Source organism: Phyllostomus hastatus, unplaced genomic scaffold (genome assembly GCF_019186645.2).
Source record: "Phyllostomus hastatus isolate PE091 unplaced genomic scaffold, TTU_PhHast_1.1 phas_contig_62, whole genome shotgun sequence".
Classification (NCBI taxonomy): domain Eukaryota; kingdom Metazoa; phylum Chordata; class Mammalia; order Chiroptera; family Phyllostomidae; genus Phyllostomus; species Phyllostomus hastatus.
The window spans coordinates 8,009,019-8,035,901 of record NW_025333921.1 but is presented as its reverse complement, the minus strand read 5'-3'; positions in this window follow the sequence as shown (position 1 = coordinate 8,035,901).

The window sequence follows — 26,883 nt, the reverse complement described above, 5'->3', positions numbered from 1 at the left end:
GACGCAGAAATAAGAGGTGCACAGCTAGCTGGATGAGCTTCATGGTGATAACTTGAGACACCAATATGTAATATTTAATTTATGTTGAAGCCTGTACTATGTAATACCTTGATCCTCTGGAGTTTCTCCAAATAGGAATATAAACATAACGAGGGAGAAGGAATAGGGGGTAAAACTGGGAAGATGATGCATTTATAAAACGTGAGAACCACACATATATGTAGAACTCTGGAAACGGTATGAAACAAAATAGATCTGGGAGAAAAGGTTTTCTGAGAATCTATACAAAGTGAAGTCTGGCTCTCTGTCACTAATAGGATATTCTAAAACAGCTAAAGATATTGTTCTTAAGTAGTAATGACATGATGACTGACAATAATATTTTGAAGGACTCAGGCAGTATAAGCTCCAATAAAAGTTTAGAATTTAAAAATGACTCAGTGAATATAAATTTGAAAATGTTTCTTATAATACTATTATGTTTTAATGGTTATTTATACTTAGCCGATTTGTGTTGGTTGATATATTGTCTCTTTTGCAGAAGTATTTAATCCTCATATATCCTGTACCTATTGACCTCAGCATGACTCCCAGACATAAAAGGTGCATTTGTGGTGAGACAGAAGTAACAAGTTAATATTTTTAGGAATGGGTAGTCAATTTTTTAAAAAATCATTAAATAAAGTTTATCTTGGATCAAAGATGATGGCTTTACTCCAGGCACCATGATTCTCCGCTTCTGTGAAGAGGAGGGAAACTCTTGGATCGGTGGAGGAACAGAGCAAGTGGCCTAGGTTACCGAAACATTTTTGAAAACAGGACATCAAAAATTATAGTGATCATTGAAAAACCAGATGGTAAAGAGACTGCTTCAGGACAGAAGGGACCCAGGGATCAGCTCGGGGACCAGGGGGGTTGCAGTCCCCAGGCCCGGTGCTCCCAGGTCTGCCTCAGGGCACCTGGGAGAGCAGTCGCTGCTCCCTCCCCTGACTATGGGGGTTGAGCCACACCAGGGGAGACCTTGTGGTTTGAAGGCACAGAGAGGGCAGTTGGACTGGGAGAAAATCACCCAGGGGCTGTGAGCACCCACCCATAGCCTTGGGAGAAGTGCCTCCAGCCAGCCCGACCAGGGGCAGCCTGGAAGTACACCTGCACCCCCAGCCCAGTGGGAGTGTGGATTGGTGGAAAACCCAGACATCGCAGCCCCCATCCACGAAAGGGTGCGGGGGTTCTCAGGTTTCTGGAGCCTGCGGTGCTGAACTGTGGAAACACGGACCCCCTCGAGAATCCTGACTCCCACACTGTGAATCTGGAAGGGACACTCTGCTTAGTGCGTTCTTAGAGCCCAAAACTCAAAAATTTGGTGGATGGGCACGCCTTTTTACAATCCCCAGAGATGGCACCGTGAATCCACAAAAGTCGCGGGTGCTTCCTGAGATCATAGAGCTCGCCTTGGTGGAATTTAGGGGAAGGGCACATCTCCTTGCAATCCTGGGAGCTTGCATCCTGAAACCGAAAAGTCGAAGGAGCCCTGGGGCCCCAGAGCCCGGGAGACTGTGGCAGTGAGCTCCGGAGAGTGGAGAGCATGCTTGGGAACGCCCAGGGTCCTGTAGGGGAATGTCAGATTTGCCCTGGGGATAGTACCTGAGAAACTTACTAAGATTTGGCTGGGAAGAGTGATAAACATTTCAAACACCCCTCAGCCAGCTGAAGCCAGCAAGATCAGAAAACCTGGTCTGACCAGTTAGAAACTGACAAGAGGTTTTTTTTTGTTTTGTTTTGTTTTGTTTGGCTGTTGTTGGTTGATTAATTTTATTTTGTGTTTTAAGTGACTTTTTATTTTTCAATTCTTATTATTTTTATATCTCTCAATCTCTTATGTTTCTCTTCCATTCATCCTAGTATTATTCTTTCTACTCCAAATTTATCTCTCCTGCACTCCATCTTCTGTTTTTTCCCTTTTTTTTGATCTTCCAAGTTACTGCAAATTTGTATTATCTTTTTGTCACTTTATTGAAATTTTTTATTTTAATAGTATTTTGGTATTCTTTTTCTTTCTGTATAATCTTCTTTGCTTGGCTGGTTATACTGTCATTTGATAGGTTCCCCCTGGTATCTCAGTCACAGTGTGTTGATAATTTACTATCCTTCATCTGTGTTCCATTAATACACCTCTCAAGGTTCTATACTCCTTATTCTTGTTATCTAGGTCTCATTGATTCTGCAACAAGACTGTTGCTTTAGTATTACTGTAAATAATACCTAGTTCATACAATTGTAAATACTACTCAACACCCCTACCTGATCTCAGCCTACTTTGCAATTTCCTGAATTGCACTATTTTGGGAATTGTCTCTATTCTTTTACACATTACTCCTATTTACTAATCTTTATTCCAACCCTACCTTAGAATCTGACCTCCCACAGCCTCACAGCATTCTAGATCCAATTAACAATCCTTTCGTCCCCAATAAAAGTCTTACCTTCTTTCCATCCTTTCTAAAACATGGATAGTGCGGTGGAGGATGACGGCTAACACTATAAGGAGCCAAAGGATAACCCATCTCTTCTCTACTGGTTGCTAATGTAAATATCATAGTATACTGTCTTGCTGTCTTAAACCATTTTGCCTTACTCCTCCAACTGATCACAAAAAAGAGTAGGGGGAAGTTGTGAACACCAGGATACACAAAGGAGTCTGCAGCACTGAATCTCACAAGTATTCTATCACAGAAGTTCACACCATAATTACAGGAAACCAGAACAGATCAATTTAAGAAACAGAGGCTAAGAAGAAGTAACCCACGAACAATGAGAAAACAAAGAAACAACCCCCAATTGAAGGGAAAGGAGGAAGCCTCAGGAAAAATGCTAAATGAAATAGAAGCAACTCAATTATCACATATTGAGTTCAAAACAATAATTATCAGGAAGTTCAATGAACTCACAATGAGCTACCAGAAACTAGAGGGAAGATACAACCATCTCACTGCAAACAATATAAACATGAAAAAGGAAATAGAAACTCTCAACAAGGGCCAAGGGGAAATTAAGAATTCCATTTCTGAACTGAGGAACACAGTAGAAGGAATGAAAAGCAGGATTAATGAAGCAGAAGATCGGATTAGCGAGCTAGAGGACAAAGTAGAAAACAACACCCAGAAAGAGCAAGAAAAGGAAAAGGGGCTCAGAAAGAATGAAGAGGGATTAAGAGAAATGCAAGACAATATGAAACATAATAATATCCGTATAATAGGGATATCAGAAGGAGAAGAAGAGCAAGGGATAGAAAACCTATTTGAAAAAGTAATGAAGGAAAACTTCCTTAATTTGATGAGAGAAAAAGTCACGCAAACCCAGGAAACACAGAGAGACCCAATCAAGAGGAACCCAAAGAGGCCCACCTCAAGACACATCATAATTAAAATGGCAACATTTCAAGACAAAGAGAGAATCTTAAAGGCAGCAAGGGAGAAACAGGAAGTAACATACAAGGGAGCCCCAATAAGGCTAACAGCTAACTTCTCAATGGAAACACTTCAAGCCAAAAGAGAATGGCAAGAAATACTCCAAGTAATGAGAACCAGAAGTCTGCAGCCAAGGCTACTTTATCCAGCAAGACTCTCAATCAAGATAGAAGGCCAAATAAGAAGCTTCCCAGACAAAAGAAGTCTAAAGGAATACACCTCCACCAAACCAGCTCTGCAAGAGATTCTAAAGGGACTGCTGTAAGGAAGGGAAGGAAAATAGAGAGAGAGAGAGAGAGAGGGACACACATACATAAAAGACAATGAATAAGTACCTATCAATAATAACCTTAAACGTAGATGGATTAAATGTTCCAACCAAAAGACATAGAATAGCTGAATGGATAAGAAAAAATGACCCACATATCTGCTGCCTACAAGAGACCCACCTCAGGATAAAAGACCTGCACAGGCTGAAAGTGAAGGACTGGAAACAAATCTTCCAAGCAAATGAACAGGAAAAAAAAAGCCGGGGCACCAATACTCATATCAGACAAAATAGATTTCCAAAAAAGGTCCATAAAGAGAGACCCAGAAGGTCACTTCATAATACTCAAGGGAAGAATCCACCAAGAAGACATAAATATTGTAAATATATATGCACCCACCATAGGAGCACCCAAATACATAAAGAAAATCTTAGAGGACTTCAAGGAAGATATGGACAGCAACATAATTATAGTGGGGGATTTTAACACCCTACTATCAAAAATGGACAGATCTTCCAAACAAAATATCAACAAAGGTATTGTGGCATTGAACAATACCCTTGATGGAATGGACTTTACTGATATATACAGATCCCTCCATCCGAAAGAAGCTAAATACACATTCTTTTCAAATGTACACGGAACATTTTCAAAGATCGCCCACATGATAGGACACAAAACAAGCCTCAAGAATTTCAAGAAAATTGAAATCATACCAAGCATTTTCCCGGATCACAAGGGACTGAAGTTAGAAACCAAACTGAAGGAAAAAAAAAAACCCAAACACTCAAAATCATGGAGATTAAATAGCATGCTATTAAACAATGAATGGGTCAAGAATGATATTAGGGAAGAAATCAAAAGGTTTCTGGAAACAAATGAAAACGAACTCACAACAACCCAAAATTTATGGGACACAGCAAAGGCAGTCCTGAGATGGAAGTTCATAGCAATACAGGCCCACTTAAAAAGTTAGAAACATTCCAAACAAACAACCTAACCCTACGTCTACAAGAACTCAAGGAACAACAACAAAGAAAGCCCAGAGAAAGCAGAAGGAAGGAAATAACCAAGATCGGAGCAGAATTAAATGACATAGAGACTAAAAGCACAATTCTAAGGATCAATGAATCCAAGGGCTGGTGCTTTGAAAAGATAAACAAAATGGACAAGCCTTTAAGCAGACTCATCAAGAACAAAAGAGAGAAGACCCAAATAAACACAATCAGAAATGAAAGAGGAGAGATTACAACTGACACCACAGAGATACAAAGGATTGTAAGAAATTACTACGAAGAACAGTATGCCAAGAACTTTGAAAACCTAGGTGGAATGGACAAATTTCTAGAAAACTATAATCTTCCAAAACTCAATGAAAAAGAAGCAGAAAGTCTGAACAAACCAATAACAACAAAAGAAATCGAAGCAGTAATCAAAAACTCCCAACACACAAAAGCCTTGGACCAGATGGTTTCACAGGAGAATTCTACAAAGCTTTTAAGGAAGAGCTAACCCCTATCCTTCACAGACTATTCCAAAATATCTGAAAAGATGGGAGACTCCCAAACTCTTTTTATGAAGCCAGCATCATCCTAATCCCAAAACCAGATAAAGACACAACAAAGAAAGAAAACTTCAGGCCAATATCACTGATGAACATTGATGCTAAAATCCTCAACAAAATATTGGCAAACCACATCCAACAATACATTAAAAAGATCATACACCATGACCAAGTGGGATTCATCTCAGGGATGCAAGGATGGAACAATATTCACAAATCAATAAATGTAATACACCACATAAACAAAAGCAAAGACAAAAACCACATGTTCATATCAATAGATGCAGAAAAAGCATTTGATAAGGTACAGCACCCATTTATGATAAAAACACTCGGCAAAGTGGGAATAAAGCGAGCATTCCTCAACATAATAAAGGCCATATATGAGAGACCTACAGCTATCATCATACTCAATGGGCAAAAATTAAAATCTTTTCCACTAGGATCAGGAACAAGACAAGGATGTCCACTTTCACCACTTCTATTCAATATAGTAGTGGAAGTTTCAGCCACAGTGATCAGACAAGAAAAAGAAATAAAAGGCATCCAAATAAGATAGGAGGAAACAAAACTGTCACTCTTTGCAGATGACATGATAGTGTACATAGGAAATCCTATAGACTCCACCAAAAAACTGCTTGACCTAATAAATGAATTTGGCAAAACAGCGGGATACAAAGTCAATATCCAGAAATCAAAGGCATTTCTGTACACCAACAATGAAACAGCAGAAGCAGAAATTAGGAAAAAATAATCCCATTTGAAATAGCAAAAAGAAAAATAAAATATCTAGGAATAAACCTAACCAAAGAGGTAAAAGACCTGTATCCAGAAAACTACATAACACTCAGGAAAGAAATCAAGAAAGACACAAACAAATTGAAACATACACTGTGTTAATGGATTGGAAGAATTAATATCATCAAAATGTCCATACTACCCAAAGCAATTTACACATTCAATGCAATACCTATTCAAGTACCAATGGCTTATTTCACAGACATAGAACAAACACTACAAAAATTTATATGGAATCATAAACGAGCCCGAATAGCTGCTGCAATTTTGAGAAAGAAGAGTAAAGTAGGAGGGATCACTATACCTGACACTAAACTATACTACAAGACCACTGTAATCAAAACAGCCTGGTACTGGCATAAAAACAGGCACATGGACCAATGGAACAGAACAGAGAGCCCAGAAGTAAACCCAAGTCTCTGTGGTCAATTAATATTTGACAAAGGAGGCAGCAACATAAAATGGAGTAAAAATAGCATCTTCAACAAATGGTGTTGGGAGAACTGGTCAGCCACATGCAAAAAAATGAAACTAGAGCACCAACTTACACCTCATACAAAAATAAATTCAAGGTGTATAAAAGACATAAATACAAAATGTGACACCATTAAAGTCCCAGAGGAGAACATAGGTAGAAAAATCTCAGATATTTCACTCAGAAACTTTTTTACTGATATGTCCCCTAGAGCAAGGGACATAAAGGAAAGAATAAACAAATGGGACCTCATAAAAATAAAAAGCTTCTGCACAACTAAAGAAAACAGTATCAAAATTAAAAGAGAACCAACTGTATAGGAAAACGTATTTGCCAAAGATACCTCAGACAAGGATTTAGTCTCCAAAATATATAAAAAAACTTACACGACTCCACTCTAAGAAGACAAGCAACCCAATTAAAAAATGGGCAAAGGACTTGAACAGGCATCTCTCCAAGGAGGACATACAGAGGATCCAAAGACACATGAAACAATGTTCAATAGCGCTAGCTATCAGAGAGATGCAAATTAAAACCACAATGAGATACCACTTCACACCAGTCAGAATGGCCATCATAAACAAAGCAACAAACAACAAGTGTTGGACAGGTTGTGGAGAAAAAGGGTCCCTAGTGCACTGTTGGTGGGACTCTAGACTAGTACAACCACTGTGGAAAGCAGTATGGAACTTCCTCAGAAAACTAAAAATGGATCTGCCTTTCTACCCAGCAATTCCACTGCTGGGACTTTATCCTAAGAATACTAAAACACCAATGCAAAAGAACCTATGCATCCCAATGTTCATAGCAGCACAATTTACAAAAGGTAGATGCTGGAAGCAACCTAGATGCCCATCAGTAAATGAATGGATCAAAATACTATGGTACATTTACACAATGGAATTCTATGTAGCAGAAAGAAAGAAGGAGCTCCTACCCTTTGCAACAGCATGGATGGAGCTGGAAAGCATTATGCTAAGCGACATAGCCAGGCAGTGAAAGACAAATACCACACGATCTCACCTTTAACAGGAACCTAAACAACAAAACAAAGAAACAAGCAAAATATAACCAAAGACACTGAAATAGAGGACAGGCTGACAGTGACCACAGGGGAGAGAAGAAGGAATTTCAGGGGACAATGGGAAGGGTTTACAGGAACAAATTTAAAGGACACATGGACAAAACCTCGGGGGAGGATGGTAATGTGAGGTAAGTGGGGATGGTTGGGTTGGTGGGCTGGATTGGGAGTAAAAGGGAGAAAACTGTATTTGAACAATGATTAAAATAAAATTTAAAAAAAAGAAAAAAATAAAAAGAAGCTACAGGCAAAAAATAAAGTTTATCTCACATATGTAGAGAGGTTCAGGGTTTTTTTTTAATATTTTATTTATTATTCATTTTTTATAGAGGGAAGGGAGGGAGAAAGAGATAGAAAGAGAGAAACATCAATGTGCGGTCGCTGGGGGCCATCGCCTGTAACCTCAGCATGTGCCCTGACTGGGAATCGAACCTGCGATGCCTGGTTCGCAGCCTGAGCTCAATCCACTGAGCTACGCCAGCCAGGGCAGGTTCAGGTATTGTATAAATGAATTAATGATGTAATTAATTGCCTTTTATTTAAGGATAAATTTTCTAATTTCCTTAGGCACTACCATGTTTATCTCAATTCCTTTAAAAAGTTTACTTCTTAAGCCCAAATAAAATGATTGGCTGTATATCCTAAAGCAGAAAAAAAAAGTTTACTTCTATCACATGTGATGAGACTATTGTATAATTTATAAGATTTTAGAGACTGATTAAAATTTAATCTTTTTTAGAAGTTCTATTTTTCATGAAATTCATTGGTAATTCTTTCTGTTTGATTTGAATAATGTGAGAAGGCCAAAGCTCAACAATACATAATGCAAAATGCTACCTCCTTTATCCTCAAGAGTAGTGACATCATAGGTAGACGATCCTTTAGCTTCTGTGAAATATTCTGACATGACTTTGACAATGCAAACAGGGAGACAGTGGTGGAGAACATTGGCATGGGAATTTAAACTTTCTTCTAATTTTGTAGAACAGACAAGATGGGATCTAAGTATCTACAGGGATCCTTCAAGGTTCAGTCAAGAAACAGAAGTCTCATAGAATAAGGGGATTACTTAGTTCCTTATAGTAAGTGGGGTAATGTGGGGGAAATTATGGCTTAATTAATACCTGTTAAAAGACTGAAGAGGCTTAGGTCAGGCATTTTTCAGGGAATGGTAGAGCAGTGTTTGCATGGAGGCTTCCACTTGTCTTATTTGCCTGTAATTCCCAAGAAGTCCCAGTAGAACACTTAGGATTCTAGGTGCAATCTCTTGGTGGCCATTTGCTGAAATCCATGTTCTTGCCTTTAGGTGCCTGAGACAATAATGAATGACTTCTTTCATTCTCTAAATCTTTTGTGAATACCTTTCAGTGTCTAGTAGAAACAAAAATCCTTCTAGAAATCAAATTTGGGTGATAAATTTCAAGGGTTTATTTTTCTGTAGTAGATGACACCAAATATTAACAAATAATATCTGGCAACTGAATAAGAAAGCATACTGACTTTGACAAACATGTGGTGCACTTTGAAGTGTCTGGGAATGATTATAAAAGTTACAATAATCACTTTTTAAAAATTATTTTTGAACAGAAAATATAAACACACTCACAAGGTTTAAAATAAACTAAATAACTACTCTATGGTATCCATGACTTTGCTTAGGAAAGGGGATAAAATGAAAACATACTTATTTCCTTTTATTTAAAAAAAGGTGTATGAAAAATGGTAGAAGAAATTAGTAGCAATGATTACTTGCTTTGCTGAGTTGTGTGTGGTAGGTGGAGGAATAAGGGACTGAAAGATTGGTAAAGGTCAGGATGAGGAAATCTGTTAATATACAGCTTTTCATTATTTAGTTGTTTCGAACTTTGTGATTGTGAATTTATTCTTCATTTAAACAATAAACATTTTACAAATGTGATTTATTCAACATTGGTAATTTTCCACTTGTACAAACATCATTCACAAGGGCATACCTAAAGAATAAATTATCATAAGTCAAATTGAGCCTGAGACAGTATTATAATATTTAGAAGGTTGTTAAAAATGAAATTTTTTACTTCCACCCTAGATACGGTAAACCCAAATTTCCAGAGCTGGTTCTAATGAGCTCTGTAGGTGATTTACTATCACATGAGCTCTGTAGGTGACGCTTACACATGTTGACCTAAAGATTACATTTTCATGCATTGGGCACATCTCTCTCTCTAAGGTTAGTACCAATTTACACCCAATTTACATATTTTTCAGCAATACATTTTCCATGTAAGGCAAAATATTATCAAAATTCAGGATTTTTACAAAGTTGGTGGGTAAAAAATAGTTTTATAGTGTCATTTTAACTTTTATTTGTATTATTACCACTGAGGTTATACACCTCTTCACATCTTTAAGAGGCACTCTTATTTCCCTATATGTTCTAACAGCATAGAATTTCTTGTACTTCATATAAATGGGATTATATGTTATGCACACATTTATGTATGGCTTATTTTGTTTAACATAATGCTTGTGAGTTTATTGTGCATGGGTGTACATCATTGATTCCCACTTCTCTAAAGCAGGTTTTCACTCATATGAATGCACCAACATCTACTTATCCATCCAAATGATGATGAATGGTTTTAGGATACTTGGAAGTTTGGTGTTATTATAAATAGTGTAGCTGAGCACATTCCATTATATATGTCTTTTGGTAAATATATGAGAGCATTTCTATTGGGCATATATCTTAGACTAGAACTATTGAGTCATCCAGAACACATCCATCCAACTTCAGTAGATATTACCAAATCATATTTCAAAGAAGTTGAACAAATTCACTCTCACAACTGCAGTATATATGATTTCTTAATTGTTACACATCCTTGATAACACTTGGTGTGTCAGCCTTTTTAATTTTAGGCATTCTTGTGGTGTGTACTAGTATCTCATTGTAAATTTAATTGCATTTACCCTATGACTAATAAAGTTGAGCATCTTTTTGTGTTTAATTTTAATATACTTTTTAATGAAGTATCCTTTCTCCAGGGGAAGCCTATATCTAATGACTGGCTAATATGGAGTACACAAACACTTAACTACATTATTTCAAATTAGGGACAACTCTAGCTCCACATATCTTTGTGAGATTGAATAAAGCCTATGTTGTAATTGCCTCTCAGTTCTCTTTCTACCTCTGACTAATCCTGTTTCTCCTAGTCTCTTGCAGAATTTGGAAGCAGACTTTAAATTTTATTTTGGATTTTAGAGTGTGATCACTTGCTGGTCAACTGTCAAAACATTGTTACAACCATCATCAGCCACGTAATTTCTGAATCTGGGAAATTTCCTGGAGCAAGTTCTGGCCTAAATTGGATCTACTATTGGTTCTGCCTCTCTGGAAAACTTTATAATAGTCCAAACTAAATGAATAACAGGAAGAAGAAGTGGAGCAGGAAAGGTACTTTCCTTAAAAGATGGAGAAATGCCAGCATTGCAGTAACAGAATTAGAGAAAGAGATCAATAATTGGGCATATTAGTACAAAAATTAAAGCTGGTGATCCTATTGAAAAATATCTATGAAAGGGCATAGAAGACTTTCTATCAAGGAGATAAGATGTATGCTAAGGAAGAAGCACCAAGAAGAATGGGAATCACAGTGGTAGCTGCCCTGTGTAAGCCAGGGCTGATGATCACAAGTGCTCCTGCACAACTGGACTGTCTTTTAGTAATGGGTACCATAGCATCCTGAAATAACAGAGGCCAAAACACTGTGCTCAATTATCAGAAAGTATGAAGGAGCAATTACTGAAATGAGATTCAAATCAAAGTGGAAGCCAGATGTGCCTGACTAAAGAGAATTATAGACATGGTTAACAGAGATGATGAATTTTAGAAAAAAAAATAGATTAACACCCAACAAGGCTATTATTTAATTTACAAAATAAAAAATCAAGAATGGATGATCAGCCATATGAAGAAAGTCACACCATTGAAGTTATTATGCCATACTTGGTCTCTGTGGGTTAACCAGTCTATGGATGTGTAAGTCTTTGTCTGAAGAGACCTTACTTACATTAAATTATAAAAGCCTTTGTATATGGTTATGATGCCTCCAATTCTGTAATGAGCATTTATCTAAGTAACCATATCTGGCAAAATCTGAATCTTCAGACATTCTGAGTTACTGGAGACAAGATTCAAGCTGAGATTAATACCCGTGGGTCTGAAGTGTCATCCTGTTCCTCCCTACAGTAGAGAAGGGAAGCAGATGATATGGAAGTCAAAAGGTGACTGGAGCTTTGGCATCTTTTGTAGACCCACATAGTGTCTTTCCTTGTTCTGAAAGTATAAAATTTGAATGTGCATATTTGTTTGTTGGTAAAAACTTAGTATTTGTTTTTGGCATGTGGGGTGAGAACCATTTTAGGAGAGAAAATCAAATAAAAAATTTTCATTTTGATCTTCAATTTGACCAAGATCATAAATCAAATAAAATGTTACACCCAGGAGTATGACAGAGAACAGTGCCACTTTAAGGGATATAACCACAGTGGTCCCATCATAACCCTGTTTAACTCACCAGTCTATAATCCACTATAGCAAAATGGATCCTGCCATATAAAGTTTGTACCAGAAGATCAATTTAGAAGTATCTATGATCAGACCTTTCATATCAAACATAGCATCTTTGAAGAACAGATTAACAGTTTAAATATATGACCAGAAGCCATTGATTTGTAAATTGCATTCTTTTCCATGCTGATCAAGAAGTATCAAAAATACTTCACATTCATGCAAGAGTGTATCAGTTGCAGTCCTATCAGGTGACAAAAATCAGGCAATAATTTGAACAGAGAAGTTTAATATAAAATATTATATTAGCTTCTTGTTGCTATTGACATATTATCACGACTTTTGTGTCTTAAACAACATACTCATTTTCTTAAAATTTTAGAATCTAGAATTCAATTTTACTGGCCCAAAGTCAAGATGTTAGCAGCTCTTGTTTCTTCTGGAGGCTCCAGAGGAGAGCCCATTCCTAGGCTATTTCAGCTTCCGGAGGCTGTCAGCACTCCATTCATTTGTGTATGCATCACTTGAATATGTTTCCCTGGTGACATTGTCTTATCCTCTTCTGTAGTTAAACATCCCTTTGACTACCTCTTGTAAGGATACTGGTGATTACATCAAGAGCCACCTGAATAATATAGGATAATTTCTACTTCTTAAGAGTCTTAGTTTAATTACATCTGCTGAGTACCTTTTGAGATATAAGGTAACATTTTTCACAGGTTGTAGCAATTAGAATGCAGTTATTTTGAGGGACCATTATCCAACCTGCCACAAGTATTATCAGCAGGAGATGGCAGTAATGGAAGTTAGCTTGCAAGAGGAAAAGGGACATCTAAAGAAGATAAGAGTAGCAGATATAAGCAGCAGCCACTCCCCCAAGAGTGAGAAATTGCATATAAACAGATCCAAAAACTGAAATACAGATCTAATTGGCAAGGACACACCCATAGTTCAATGGATAGCAGAGACATTTCCTAAGGTCCTATGTTGTTCATACAACTCCTTGGAAATTGTCCTCTTGGCGGCCCTTTGCTGCAAAATTGTCTAAGAAGGTCCCTGGAGAAGTCTGTCATAGGGAAGTATCCTGCCAGTGACACTTCTACAAAGTAACTAAGTTGGATGAACTGAGAAAGGTCAGTTACAGAGAAGTGCTCTGCCACTCTGCCACAATGTTGTTTTAGTGGGTGCTGAGGGAAGCTGCCTCTTGTAATATGTCATATTTTTCAAGTTGCATGGTGCTGAAGAAATAGCAAAAGAAATCTGAACTGTACTCACTGACTGATGAGAGGAGCACACCAAAACAAGGGAGAGCAAGCTCATTTTCTATCATTGTCCCCCAGTGCCCTCTATTGACAAAATTTAACATTGTGCTAGATAGCAAAGTAACAATATTTATTTTATTTTTTTTTTCAGAGCAAGCAATGAACAATGGATTTGGAGTCGAGAATCAATGAATTGATCAATGACATTGTCCACCTATTTGTATACTTAGCTTCTATATATACTTTTCTGGATACTATCAAACTTTCTTACACTGATAAAATCACTTTGTATTTCTACAAAATGAGGAAATTCACAATCTTAACATTCACTGTAGCCATTGCTGTTTATATTATTCATGCATCAAATTCACAGCAATTCCATTGATTATTATGTTACCTAAAGACTAAATCTCTAACAACTTATATATTAAACAAAAGAAAAGGGAATAAAATAGCAAGACAAGTAAACATAAACATATACTAAGGAAAGAGAAAGTATAATAAAATACTACAGTTATTGATTTTATAATTAATCACAGGCTATGATTAATATCTATGGCTTCTTTCTACTAATTTGATATTTCTCTACTCTCAGATAGAACCTCAGATGGTCAGTTCTTTCACTCAAATGAGTGATCCAAAACCACTGAATTCTCATTAAAAAAAAACATACTGCAGTTTCTACTAACTCTTTGCTAAGGAAGTATTGAGTTGTTTCATAGAATTCCATGAGTTCCAGAAATAGTCCTTTATGCTTTCAGTGTAATCGTGCAAACCTATGGGATAAACCCTGTTTCTGCCAGTTGGTTTAGTGGCATAAGAAACAAAAAGGCCAGGTGATAGTCTCATCTTGAGATTCAATAGAGCTGGCTGTGCCCCCTTTTTGAGCAACACTGCCTTGTGAACTAAGAACCCCAAACTTTCAAAGTTCAACTTCACTAGCATGGGAGGCACACATTTTGTAAGACGTTTAATAGTGAGAGGAGCCACTTCTTCTACTTGTGTCATGGGCCCACATAGTCTGGTTTTGGGGGCAATATCACTATATAATACCTCTGGTTCATCCTGTAAGATTGTCCCGATTTGTTAAGGGTGTCTTTTCTGAGCTAGTTGCAGAACAGAATCTCTATAAATTTAATAGTTTTGAAATTATTCAGAAATTACTATCTGACCACAGTTAACCTAGAAACATATTTAAAAAGAAATAAAGAGAAAATTGGCAACAGTATGAAGAGTGTAGTTCTAAAAAGTTTGTGTTTCAAAGAGGAAATTGAAACATAAATTTGAAAATGCAATTAATTGAATAAAATGTAATTAACTGATTAAAAATGTAAAACATATTCAATATCAACAGTAAGAATTGCATGTTAGAAAAGCAGAAGAGTTAAAAGCTAAAATAAATGATTTAATTTTTCATCTGATAATGCTAATAAAAACAAAAAATGTAAAAGAAAAAGTAATTAAAAAATAAATAAAATATTGAAATAAAAGTAGTATACCTGGTGAAAACCTACAAAGACAAAAGATTAAGTATACTGTAATAATTAAGTATACTGTATACTGTAACACCTGGTAATAATTACCAGGGGAAAAATGACAACATTAACATTGCCAGTATTTGAAATTACACAGACAAATAAAGGATATACCACTCTAGAAACAATAGGTATCAAAAAGGCAAAAATGACTTCTGGCCAAGATGGAGGCAAAGGTAGACACACTGTGCCTCCTTGCACAACTAAAAGAAAGACAACAACAAATTTAAAAACAAAAAACAACCAGAAATGCAGGAAAACTGAACCATATGGAAGTCCAACAACCAAGGAGTTAAAGAAGAAATATTCATCCAGATCACCAGGAGGGGCGGAGACTGGCAGTGGGGTGGAGAGGACTCTCAGCAAGGCAGTGGGTGAAGGACCGAATGACATGGGGGCTGGCAGAGCCAGTGGTCCCATATTTGCATGTGGATAAACCTAGAGGAACAACTGGGGAGTGAGACAGACCATGCAACCCAGGGTCCCAGTGTGGGAAAATACAGCCTCAAACCTCTGATTGAAAATACCTGTGTGGGCTGAGACTGCGGGAGAAACTCCCAGCTTCATGAAGAGTTCCTTGGAGAGACCCACAGGGTCCCAAAATGTACACAAACACACCCACCCAGCAATCAGCACCAGAAGGGCCCAATTTGCCTGTGGGTAGTGGGAGAAGTGACTGAAAGTCAGCCAAGAGCTCAGCAAGTGGCACTTTTCCCTGTCAGGCCCCTCCTCCACATGCAGTGCCATAACACAGCAAAAGAGGTTGCCCTGCCCTGGTACACACCTAAGGCTCTGCCTGTTACTGAGACAAAAAAATATGGCCCAAATGAAAGAACAGATCAAAGCTCCAGAAAAAATACAACTAACTGATGAAGAGATAGCCAGCCTATCAGATGCAGAGTTCAAAACATTGGTAATCAGGATGCTCACAGCATTGGTTGAGTATGACACAAATAGAGGGAAAAGTGAAGGCTATGCAAAGTGAAATAAAGGAAAATGCACAGGGAACCAACAGTAATGGGAAGGAAAGTGAGACTCAAATCAACGGTTTCGACCAGCAGGAAGTAGTAAATGGTCCACCAGAACAGAATGAAAAAACAATAATTCAAAAAAGTGATGAGAGGCTTAAATGTTCCAACATCTGAATCATAGGGTGCCAGAAGGAGAAAAGAAAGAGCAAGAACTTGAAAACTTATTTGAAAAAATAATGAAGGAAAACTTCCCCAATCTGGTAAAGGAAATAGACTTTGGGGAAGTCCAGGAAGTTCAGAGAATCCTAAAGAAGTTGGACCCAAGGAAGCACACACCAAAGCACATCATAATTACATTAGCCAAGATGAAAGACAAGGAGAGAATCTTAAAAGCAGCAAGAGACGAGGAGACAGTTACCTACAAAGGAGTTCCCATAAGACTATCAGCTGAGTTCTCAAAAGAAACCTTGCAGGCAAGAAGGGGCTGGAAATAAGTATTCCAAGTCATGAAAGGCAAGGACCTACATGCAAGATTACTCTATCCAGCAAAGTTATTATTTAGAATGGAGGAGCAGATAAAGTGCTTCCCAGATAAGGTCAAGTTAAAGGAATTCATTATCACCAAACCCTCATTATATGAATCTTAAAGGGACTTATCTATGAAAAAGAAGATGATCAAAATATGAACATTTGTTCATATTTTGTGTTCATTCATATGAACATTTACTGTTCATATGAACCATAAAATGACAACAAACTCACAACTATCAACAACTGAACCTAAAAAAAAACAAAAACAAGCTAAACAAGCAACTAGAATTCTGTTCCTAGTGAATCACAGAAATAGAGATCACTGGAGGGTTAGCATTGGGGAGGTGGAAGGGAAGAACAGGGGAAAAGGTACAGGGAACAAGAAAAATAAGGTAAGTACAAAATAGACAGGGGGAGGTTAAGAATAGTATAGGAAATGTAGAAGCCAAAGAACTTATATGTATGGCCCATGGACATGTGCTAAGGGGGTGGAAAATGAGGGTGGGAGGGGGGATGCAAGGTAAAGGGGAATAAAAGGGGGAAAAGGGGAAAATTAATAGCATAATCAATAAAATATATTTTAAAAGGCAAAATGATATTTTTAAGACTTTTTACCAAAAATTAAACATTTTTGTATGAAATATTAAAAAGGACTTAAAACAAATGAAAAGAGTTAGATATGAACAAATAATTGAAAATCTGGATACTTGAATATGTTAAAGAAAACCTATATGCAAATGGATTTACAATAAACTCTCCAAATTACTGTAGCTAGAAGTAACTCATTCTGGAAACATATGAAGAATGTTCTTAGAGGGGTTTACTTCACATATGCAAGGTGGGGTTAACATTGTAAAAGACACATAATCATCATGCTAACAAGACTTTTCTATCCTTAGTCTGTCTCAGCTTTTTCTATCATCTGTTAAGAGATGCTTGTTAAAAATTACCATTTCTGTTTTTGGATTTTCCATTTTTGCTCTTCTTTTTGCAGCTGCTCTATATCTTTTAAAGGTATGCTATTTGGTATAAAAATATTTGTTATTTTGTAAGCATGAGGTTTTTATTTTCTAATCTCATTTATCAATCTTGCTATTTTACAGGTGTTCAGTTACTCAATTTACCATTAGTGTAACTACTGACAGTTCATTTTCTGTCCACCTTTTTGTATTTGATTTTTTATTTGTACCATCTAATTTTTACTTCTTAAAAATCTTTTCTCACTTCCTTTCAGTGAATAAAAATGGTTTATTTATTTTTTAATTTATTAATTTCTTTTAGCCCTGTAAATATTCTATCCCATTTTCACCTGGATTAATAATTTCTTTGGTGAGGTAACTTTCAGGTTTTTTGTTGTTCCTTTGAAGATAATGTGTCTATGTAATCTGGATAGCTTATTGTTATTTTATTACTATAGATTGTCTTACTGTGATGTTTCTAAGTGTGGTTTTCTTTCCTTTTACCACTTTTATGTTTATAGTAATCCTTGAATCTGTATCTTGATGTCTTCCTTTAGTGTTTCAAAACTGGAGGTCTTAAACTCTTCTGGAATTGTTTTTCTCCCAACTTCTTTTGCTTATCTTCTGAGGCTTTCTTCGTCTCAATATGAAAAAATAAATAAATTTGGCCTCATACGACTTTTTCTCTTTCTTGTATTTTTATCCATTTTTCTTTTATTGCTTCAAACTGGCAATGGCCTATATTTCAGTTTAACTCTTTCTTCTGAGTCTGATTTGTTTATTATACCTATTTGTTAAATCTTTAAGATTGATTTTCTTCATTCTATAATTACCATTCAATAATGCTAAATTTCAGTTATCAGATGAAATAATAAATCTTATTACTATCATTTCGAAGATATTAATCACAATAACTTCAAAGTTCATGTCTGAACACCTCATTACCTATATCATCTATAGTTTCATTTCTATTTGTGTCTCTTTTCCCTCCATTATGTCTACATTATAATTTGTTATTGCATGCTAGATATTCTGTATTAACATTTGTTGATGGTATGATTAATGTTATCTACCTTCACTCTGTGCTGTTTTCCTACATTAGGCATTCAGAGTAAGGAAAGATAAATTTGAGCTGATTTAGAGCTAAGTTTCCATCTTTATGAAAGCTATTCTAGTACCAATTATCCGATACTCTTGTAATCTAGTACTTCAGGAATCCCAATGGAAAGCCTGGGTTTTACCCAAGTTACAGACATCCTCCTTCATGTATGTCAATAACACTCCTTAAAATCCACATTCTGCCACCTCACTAATTAGGAGATAGTCAAAAGCTCTGCTTGGCTTTTCAATATTTTATTAGCTCCTTACAAATAATCAGACGTTGCAAAGGGAAAACCACACTGAATGTTAATGACACTTCTGTATGCTCCTTTTATTCCTATGGTGTTGGCCTCACATGCCTTGTGATAGCTGTTTTCTGATTTTTGTCTCTCTAGATCCATGAGACTACCAAAATCTCTACCAGAATCAGAAAATATGTATAGGAGGAAAGCACAGTGAAGGATTCAATACAATGTTTTGCTTCTCTTCAGTTCCCTTGGTCCATCAAATCCTAGCTTCCTTAGTAATTCTTAAATTATTTTAAGAGATGAATTTTTCTGTATTTTTTCTAGCCCTTTTTGTTGGTGAATAGTTTTTGTGAAATGAGTTTGTAAATAATAGCCAGAGTTTTGCATGATTGTTGGTAAATACTTAATTTCACTCTTGGTGAGCTTTTTTTAATCAACAAGATCTCTCACTGTCCTGTGATCACTATTTTTACTTGTCCTGACATATGAGGTTGGAACATATTTTGACATCTTAAGCTTATACTTTATTCTTAGGATTCCTGAAAATGGACTGCATTATTGTTATTATCTCTCCTTTCTTTGATGCTTTTGGATAACTTCTAGTAAGCAAAGTAGAAAATGCAATTTAAATAGCCATCATCCAAGAAGTCCAAGCTGTACTCTTTATGGTGATTCATGTATTTATCTCTGGAAGTGGTAATCTTACTGGTAGAGTTTATATAAAAATAGCATAATAATACATAAACAATGCTATTTTTGCTTAGATTGAAATAATGGTACAAAATATAATATATATCTATTATGTTTATAGTATTCACCAGAAAGCATGAAAACAAATATGAACAAATGCTGCCTTAAAGCAGTACAAATGTGAGACAAAAATAAATATATATGTGTTAACATTAAGTATGCACAGTATGATATGTGTAACCTAGGAAGGTGGTGGTTTTTAGCATAGAGATTTGACTTCAGAAATATCTGATTCAAGTAATCTGGAGGATAGGACATTGGGAATTACCCAAAGGAATAAAACTAAAAGAGAATGAAAAAGAGTGAAAAAACTTAGAGGAATTATGAGACAAGATAAAAAAATTATATTATAGGAATTCTAGAAGGAGAAGAGAAACAGAAAGTATGTTTAAGCAAGAAAAACTGAAAACATCCCAAATCTAGGGAAAGAAATTGACAGCCAGGTCCACAAGGTCAAAAGGATCCCGAATAGGTTAAACACAAAAGGGGGCTGCACCAAGACACATTATAATTAAATTGCTAAGAAGTCAAAGACAAAGGAAAAATTTTAGGAACAGCAAGAGAAAAAATGCCAGCTTAAGGCAACCCCCATAAAGCTATCAGCAGATTTCTAAATAGAAACTTTTGGGATGACATATTTAAAATATTGAAAGAAAGTAACTGTCAACCATCAATTCTGTATCAGGCAAAGCTGTAGGGATAAAGACTTTCCCAAGAAACAAAAGCTGAAGGAGTTCATTACCACCAGATCTGCTTTAAAAGAAATTTGAAGAGGTATTTTTTTGAAAGGAAGCAAAGAATGGCAATTGACATCATAAAAACATAAAAGAAAGGTGCATGTTACCTAAAGACATTGTGGTAATCACTTAATGATATATGTAATTCAAACCATCATCCTGTATGACTTAAACTTATACAGTGGCACATGCCTTAAATGTATATAGTGATATATGTCAATTATTTCTCAATAAAACTGAAAAAATATTTTTAAAGTATCTGATATGAATTCTAATTATATCACATGCTAGTCTTATATTCGATCCCTATATTCTCCCAAAGCTTAAACTTAATAATCTATAAATAAAATTTTGTGATTAATTGCAATAATTTATATAAAATGTTTACCATAGTAAATTCACAAATTTAGTGCTCAACAATGTATTTAACTAGCATTGTTATCATATAATTTCATGTTGCTGAAGGGTAACTTAGGTAATTCTCATAATATGGAGTAGATGAATAGAAAGAATAAGGATTTAGCTGAAATCTCAACTTGTTCAAGAATTTTCCAGCTATTAATGTAAGTGGTAGAAAACAATCTAAGTAGAAAGGACAGAATATGCCAATCTTCCAGGCACTGGGATCATCATGCGTTTGGAAGACTCTTGAATGTGATTGGCATGGAAGATCTGTTATGAAAATGTCTCATATTGACACTGGGCATGACGTAAGGTCAGATTATGAAGAGCCCCATAGATATTTAATGCATTTGGATTTTATCCTGCTGGTGGATAGGAGGCATTAAAATATTTTTGACTAAAAAAGTAATCAGATTTTAATTTAAGAAAAATACCTTGGCTGTATTCAAATGATGGTTTGTGGACATCATCTACAACCTGTGCTCTTCAATAGTATTGGAGCAAAACTCTAAACATTATTGCTTGGAAGCACAAAGCAGGCCTTATTTTAGACAAATGGTAAAGGTGGGTCTACTTTAAAATAATTTTAAGAGCTATTAGAATTAAAAGTTAATCACCTCTCACAAGTATGTTACAATGCCAAAGTCAATAACTGTTTCTTTTTTTTGCTCAATAAATAAGCACTGAATGTTTTATAAATGTTTTACAAAACGTGCAATGATCTAGTTATTCTTTGATAAGTAGGATTTATTCCAAAGTTTGTATGTACCTCTCTTGCATTTACTAGTCATTTTGTCATTATTTCCACAGCCAATATCTACTGTGTGATGCTAAAGAAGTATTCCTATTAAACTGTAAAAGTTTCAAAATTATTTGATTTTAGGGAACATAGTTTATAGTAGAGTTTTATAATATTTACATTGCTAACATGATTTTCCAGAAATAATATAGTCAAGTAGATTTTTATTAATGTGTAAAGATTTAATGTTTTAATATGAAAAAATAAATATTTTAATGTATCTAATAATTGTTCACTTACAAATAGATTGGAACCATTGATTAGCCAGTGACTAATTCATGAACTTTAAAAATGATTAAGTATAATAGAAAAAGTAGAAGACATAATTGATTTCTGTGGATTACCTCATACTTCTTAAAAACAAAATTTAACATAGTGCTGACACTTCTAACAGATTATTATTTCTTTAAAATAATTAGAAATATATAACTATTGGATGAAATATTGGAGTATCATGCCATACCAAATATTGAAGTATCATGCCAAAAGGCTGAAGGTTGTATATCTTTTCTTCATTACTTACCACTTTGAATATCATAAAAGCAGGAGTTTTTGCTAACATAAACAAATTGAACTCAAATTAATAATATGTTTAAGCAAAATCTCAAGTCAGATTTTTATTAATATTTTGCAAAACTACCTGAGCTACCTAATTGTGTGTGTGTATGCAATTATTGTGGCTAAAAAATAGACTTGACTGTACCAAGTAGAGCAATTACTCTAAAGTAATAGAGCGTTATACCAATTTACAACCTTAAGAATCTTTGTATAATAATTCATTATTCTAGAGACTCTTAGGGGTTAATTTCTAGTTTCAGTTAGAATTAATACATATGAGTGTATAATATCATTTCATCATAAGACATTTGCTTTGCTTAGAAATCTTTAAAAATGTAATTTAAAATAATGAAAATTCCACCTTATAACTGAAACATTTTAGTATTCTTCTTAAAACTATATCAAAACAATTTTACAGCTGTACAGAGTAATAAAGGTAGTCAACCATGTTTAGAAGTCATTCTGAAATTAAATTTTTATGTTATACAAAATAAAACATTTTAAACCCTGGTGCTCAGGCGGACCATCAAAGTAAAGCAGAAGAAAATTACTATACAATTATGATAATGTACAATTATCTCAAAGATCTGCTTGTTACTTTTACCAAATATTATTTAATGTGAATGTTTCATGTCTAAGTAGACTTCCAAATCTTCAGGATAGTATTAACATTAAATCCTTAGATGTGATGCTGTGTGTGTGTGTGTGTATGCAAATTAAAATAGATGGCTGGAGCTTGCCTTCGGGTCTTGTGGAGTACCTTCACGGGGGTGTGCACAGAAAGGAGTGAGCAGAGGAAGAACAAAGAATGGGAAGTAAACAAAGAAGTTGTGGTTCAAGGTAAATTTATATTTACCATTTCCAACCTAGTAGACCCTCGATGCATTGTCAGTATCCCTGCTTTAACTACACATCCTCTCCTTATGCTATGTATTTGTGTGCATAGTGTGTGTGTGTTGGTGTCATAAGTGATAGAAATCTCTCAGAAATAGGGCTGTTTCAGATACGAGGATGCTCAGTAGTGAAGCTCCTGCTACTCCTGTTACTATTTACCACTCAGACAGACATGATCATTTGTGTCTGGATGGTTTATGTTTAAAGAAAGGTTGTTTTGAATATCTGTAACAGCAGCTAGTTGTTTTGTATTATTTACCAGCAAAATATGAATTTTGATTAACTTTCAGCTTTGTCAGATTAAAAGGCAAGTAAGAAATTCTCAAATATAACCATGAGACATATAAATTAAAAAATAAAGGAGTAAAAAGGAATCAGTCCAAAGGAGTAATGGATAGGGAACTGAAACAAAGAAAAGCTTTGAAGGAATAAAAAAAGAAAAGGCAATTAAGATATTATTCCTTATTTTTATCAGTGAAAAAATATAGTAAAAAGAAAGCAATAGAGATACATTTAAAAAAAGTGTTCAATAAGACAGAGAGCCTCAGGGTGGATAAATATATATGATAACTAAAGGACAAAATCCAGCTGGTGTATATGCTCTTTACAAAAATAATTATAGGAAAATTCCCAAACCAACCTCCCCAATTAGACAACTTTGGATAAGATAATGCATTATTAAAAACAGAGTTTGGTATAATCAACAAAATACAGAGGAATTGAACATTATTAAGAAGTCACGTATATAGAAACCTGAACCCATATCTATATTTCATAAAGTACATGTGGAAAATTAAGAATTGATTATATGTTAGAAAGCTTCAAAGAGTTTGAATCTTTGAATATTTGAAACAAAGACAAGTACTGTCTCTTAATCTTATTTTATAAGGAAAATGAACAATATTGACTTACAAGCCATTATTCATTGAGTTTTCCACTATTTCGACTAAACTATTTTTAAAATAAATATACCGAACTCAAGATAAGATGCATTCATTTACTGCAGTGTGTACTTCTCTAAGTGTTATAACACTTCCTATGGGTATTTAATGTCTTTATAAATATGTTAATATTAAGGTACAGTTAATTTTGCCTCTGGTTACAAAGGTTTTGAGTGACTGTCTCTAAACACACGTTTCCCATTAGATATTTATTTAGTGAATACTGAAGAAAATGAATATGCATGTGTGAATATGCATTTGTGCATGAGTATGGAATTATAGTGGAAACACAAAGAGAAGAGGAAGATGAAAATATTAGCAGTAGATAGTCTGTCCCGGGTGCCAGGGAATCTTCGACATTGGTCAAGATGGCAGCAGAGGGAGGTTCTTACCCTGAAAATGTGAAAGGCTAGTAACACAATTTGATAGCAGAAAAAGTGCCCCCACCCCCAGCCTTTCAGCATCAGCTTTGGGGGTGGGACCAGGGGGAGGCTGGCACATGCGCCATAGAAGTAAAAATCTCATGCTGGGGCGTGTTGAACCTAAGAGGCCTGTCAGCCTAGCCTGAGGAAAGAAAGGATTGGTTGGGAGGTGAATCCCGATGAAGCGTGTGAAAGCAGCTGGTTTGCCCCACACCCAAACTAGTATAGTCCCGGGGGAACAAAGAAATCTCTCTCAGGCTCATGGATAATGTGCTTATGACCTGCACATGCACACACAGTACACAGGCCTGTTCTCTCCATGGGCCACATGTTCTTAGCAGCCAGGAGACCCAGGGCCTCCAGGAGGGAACTTTTTCGCTCTCTTGTTGACCTGGTGATGCAATTGCTGGTGCATTCCTACTCTCGTTCCTGGAAGCACACTCTCTTGCAGTCCTAGCAGCTGCATGGCACATGACCAAGTAGGAGCTACATGCAGATTCCAGGAGGGAGCCTGAAATGGACTGCAGCCAGGGACATGCAAATCTACCTGAATAACTGCTTACAGCTTCCTTGAGGTTCCCAAGGACTGTATTAAATGGAGCGGGAACTCTGGACACCGGCTTTTGCTTTGGTATTGCTGAAAAGATGAGTTTGGAGACACAAGTCTGCCATTCTCCCAGATCACACACCACCTGAATAAAGCCTCTATAATTTTAAACCAGTATGTGCCTCACAGGTTTGGCTTTTGTGATGGCAAACAGGTAAACCTCTGATTTTTTTTTTGGTCTGTGTGTTTGGTAATAAAAAGGGTAAGAAAGTTTCAACCCTTTGGGTAGCAGTTTTATTTGCAGCTTTTTATTTAAGGGACATATGAAATTTGTCAGAACATTAGTGTGTTTTAAAGCTATGGGTATGTTTGATATATAACTGTCTGAATGTTTTCTTTTTTAAAATTAAAGATTTTCATTGAAATTCATAAGGAATTATATAATGATTTCTGGCATTATGGTTAGAACACGTGAGAATTCCAATTGTTATGCCAAACATATGGCATCTGAACATTCAAATAATTTATGGGGTATCATAGTCTCTAACCACTGAAGGCAATAACTATCTAAACTGGTATAGTTGTGAAAGGATGATGTATTATCTGTTTCATTCTTCATGTTTTTTCAAGATTCAGGCAGAAGAAATGCCTCCCTCTACTTGCTTATCTTATTTGAAATCAAACAATGTATTTGTAAGCATTCATAGAGTCCAGAAGTTATGGTTTTAGTTGAGAAAGGAGTCTTGATATCAAGTTGGCAAACAGAACTACATAAGCAATGATGTTTACTTAAGAAACATTGTGCAGAATGGGTTTGCAATCTGTATTTGTCATTCTCTGGTTAATGATTAAATTCCAGGTGAATAGAATCTACTGAATAAACTTGGCTACTGCAACTAAGTGCATGGTGCATCTTCTAAAGAATAATTCCTTGAAAATGATGTGATTTCATGGTGTGAAGCCATGGAATGCTTGTTATGTCTATGCATTGTTTTTTGAAAATCAGATAATTACTTGATGTCCGTGTCCTTATTTCAACAGACATTATTTTAACCCGGGGCTACAGGAAGCATAACCCTTTTATTATCACAGAAAAGATGACTATGTTTACCTCAGGCATAAATGGCTTTATCTTATATAGAATGGCATGCATTTTATCATATATAATAATTGTGTGAATTATATTGTTACTTATTTGTCCAGTTTTTTAAAATGTATGGCAGAGCACAATATAGTATTTTCATATTTCTTTCTTTTAAGTTTTGAAACATTGAAAAATTATTGAGTAGGATAATAAGTGCCAGTTTGTTTGCATAGGGCTCATTTGTTTGGCACTTGTTTGGTGATTCTCTTTATTCTCTTTCTAATCTTGCAGTTTCACTATATTTTTTTGATATTACATGACATGGAGTTTTTGAAAAGTCCAGGACAATTGTGCTGTAGAATTATTTACATTGTTTTCTCTTCACTGTTTTTAAAGTTAATCTGTTATAGCCTTTATTCATTTTTTTTAAACTTTAAAAATATTTAAATAGTCTTTGATATAGTTCCAAATTTAAGAGGATCTGCCTAAATATTTTTTGTTTTCAAACACTGCTTTATTATGATATAATTTACATAAAATATAATTCACTTGTTTGAAGTATAAAATTTAGTGGTTTCCAGTATATTCACAGAGTTACACATCCATCTCCACTACCTAATTTCAGATTATTTTTATCACTTCAGAAAGAAGCACCAGACTCATTCTTAGTCACATACTTCCATTCTTTGCCTTTGGCAACCACTAATCTATATTCTTTTTCTATAAGCTTTCATATTCTGGACACTTCATGTAAGTGAAATCATGCAATATGTGGACTTTTGTGACTGGCTTCTTTCCATAGCACATTTTCAAGATTTATTCATGATATATCAAGTCTCAGAACATCAATCTTTTTATTACCTGTAACATTTCCCTGTATATTTCCACATTTTATTTAGCTTTTCATAGTTATTGGGCAACTGATTTATGCTT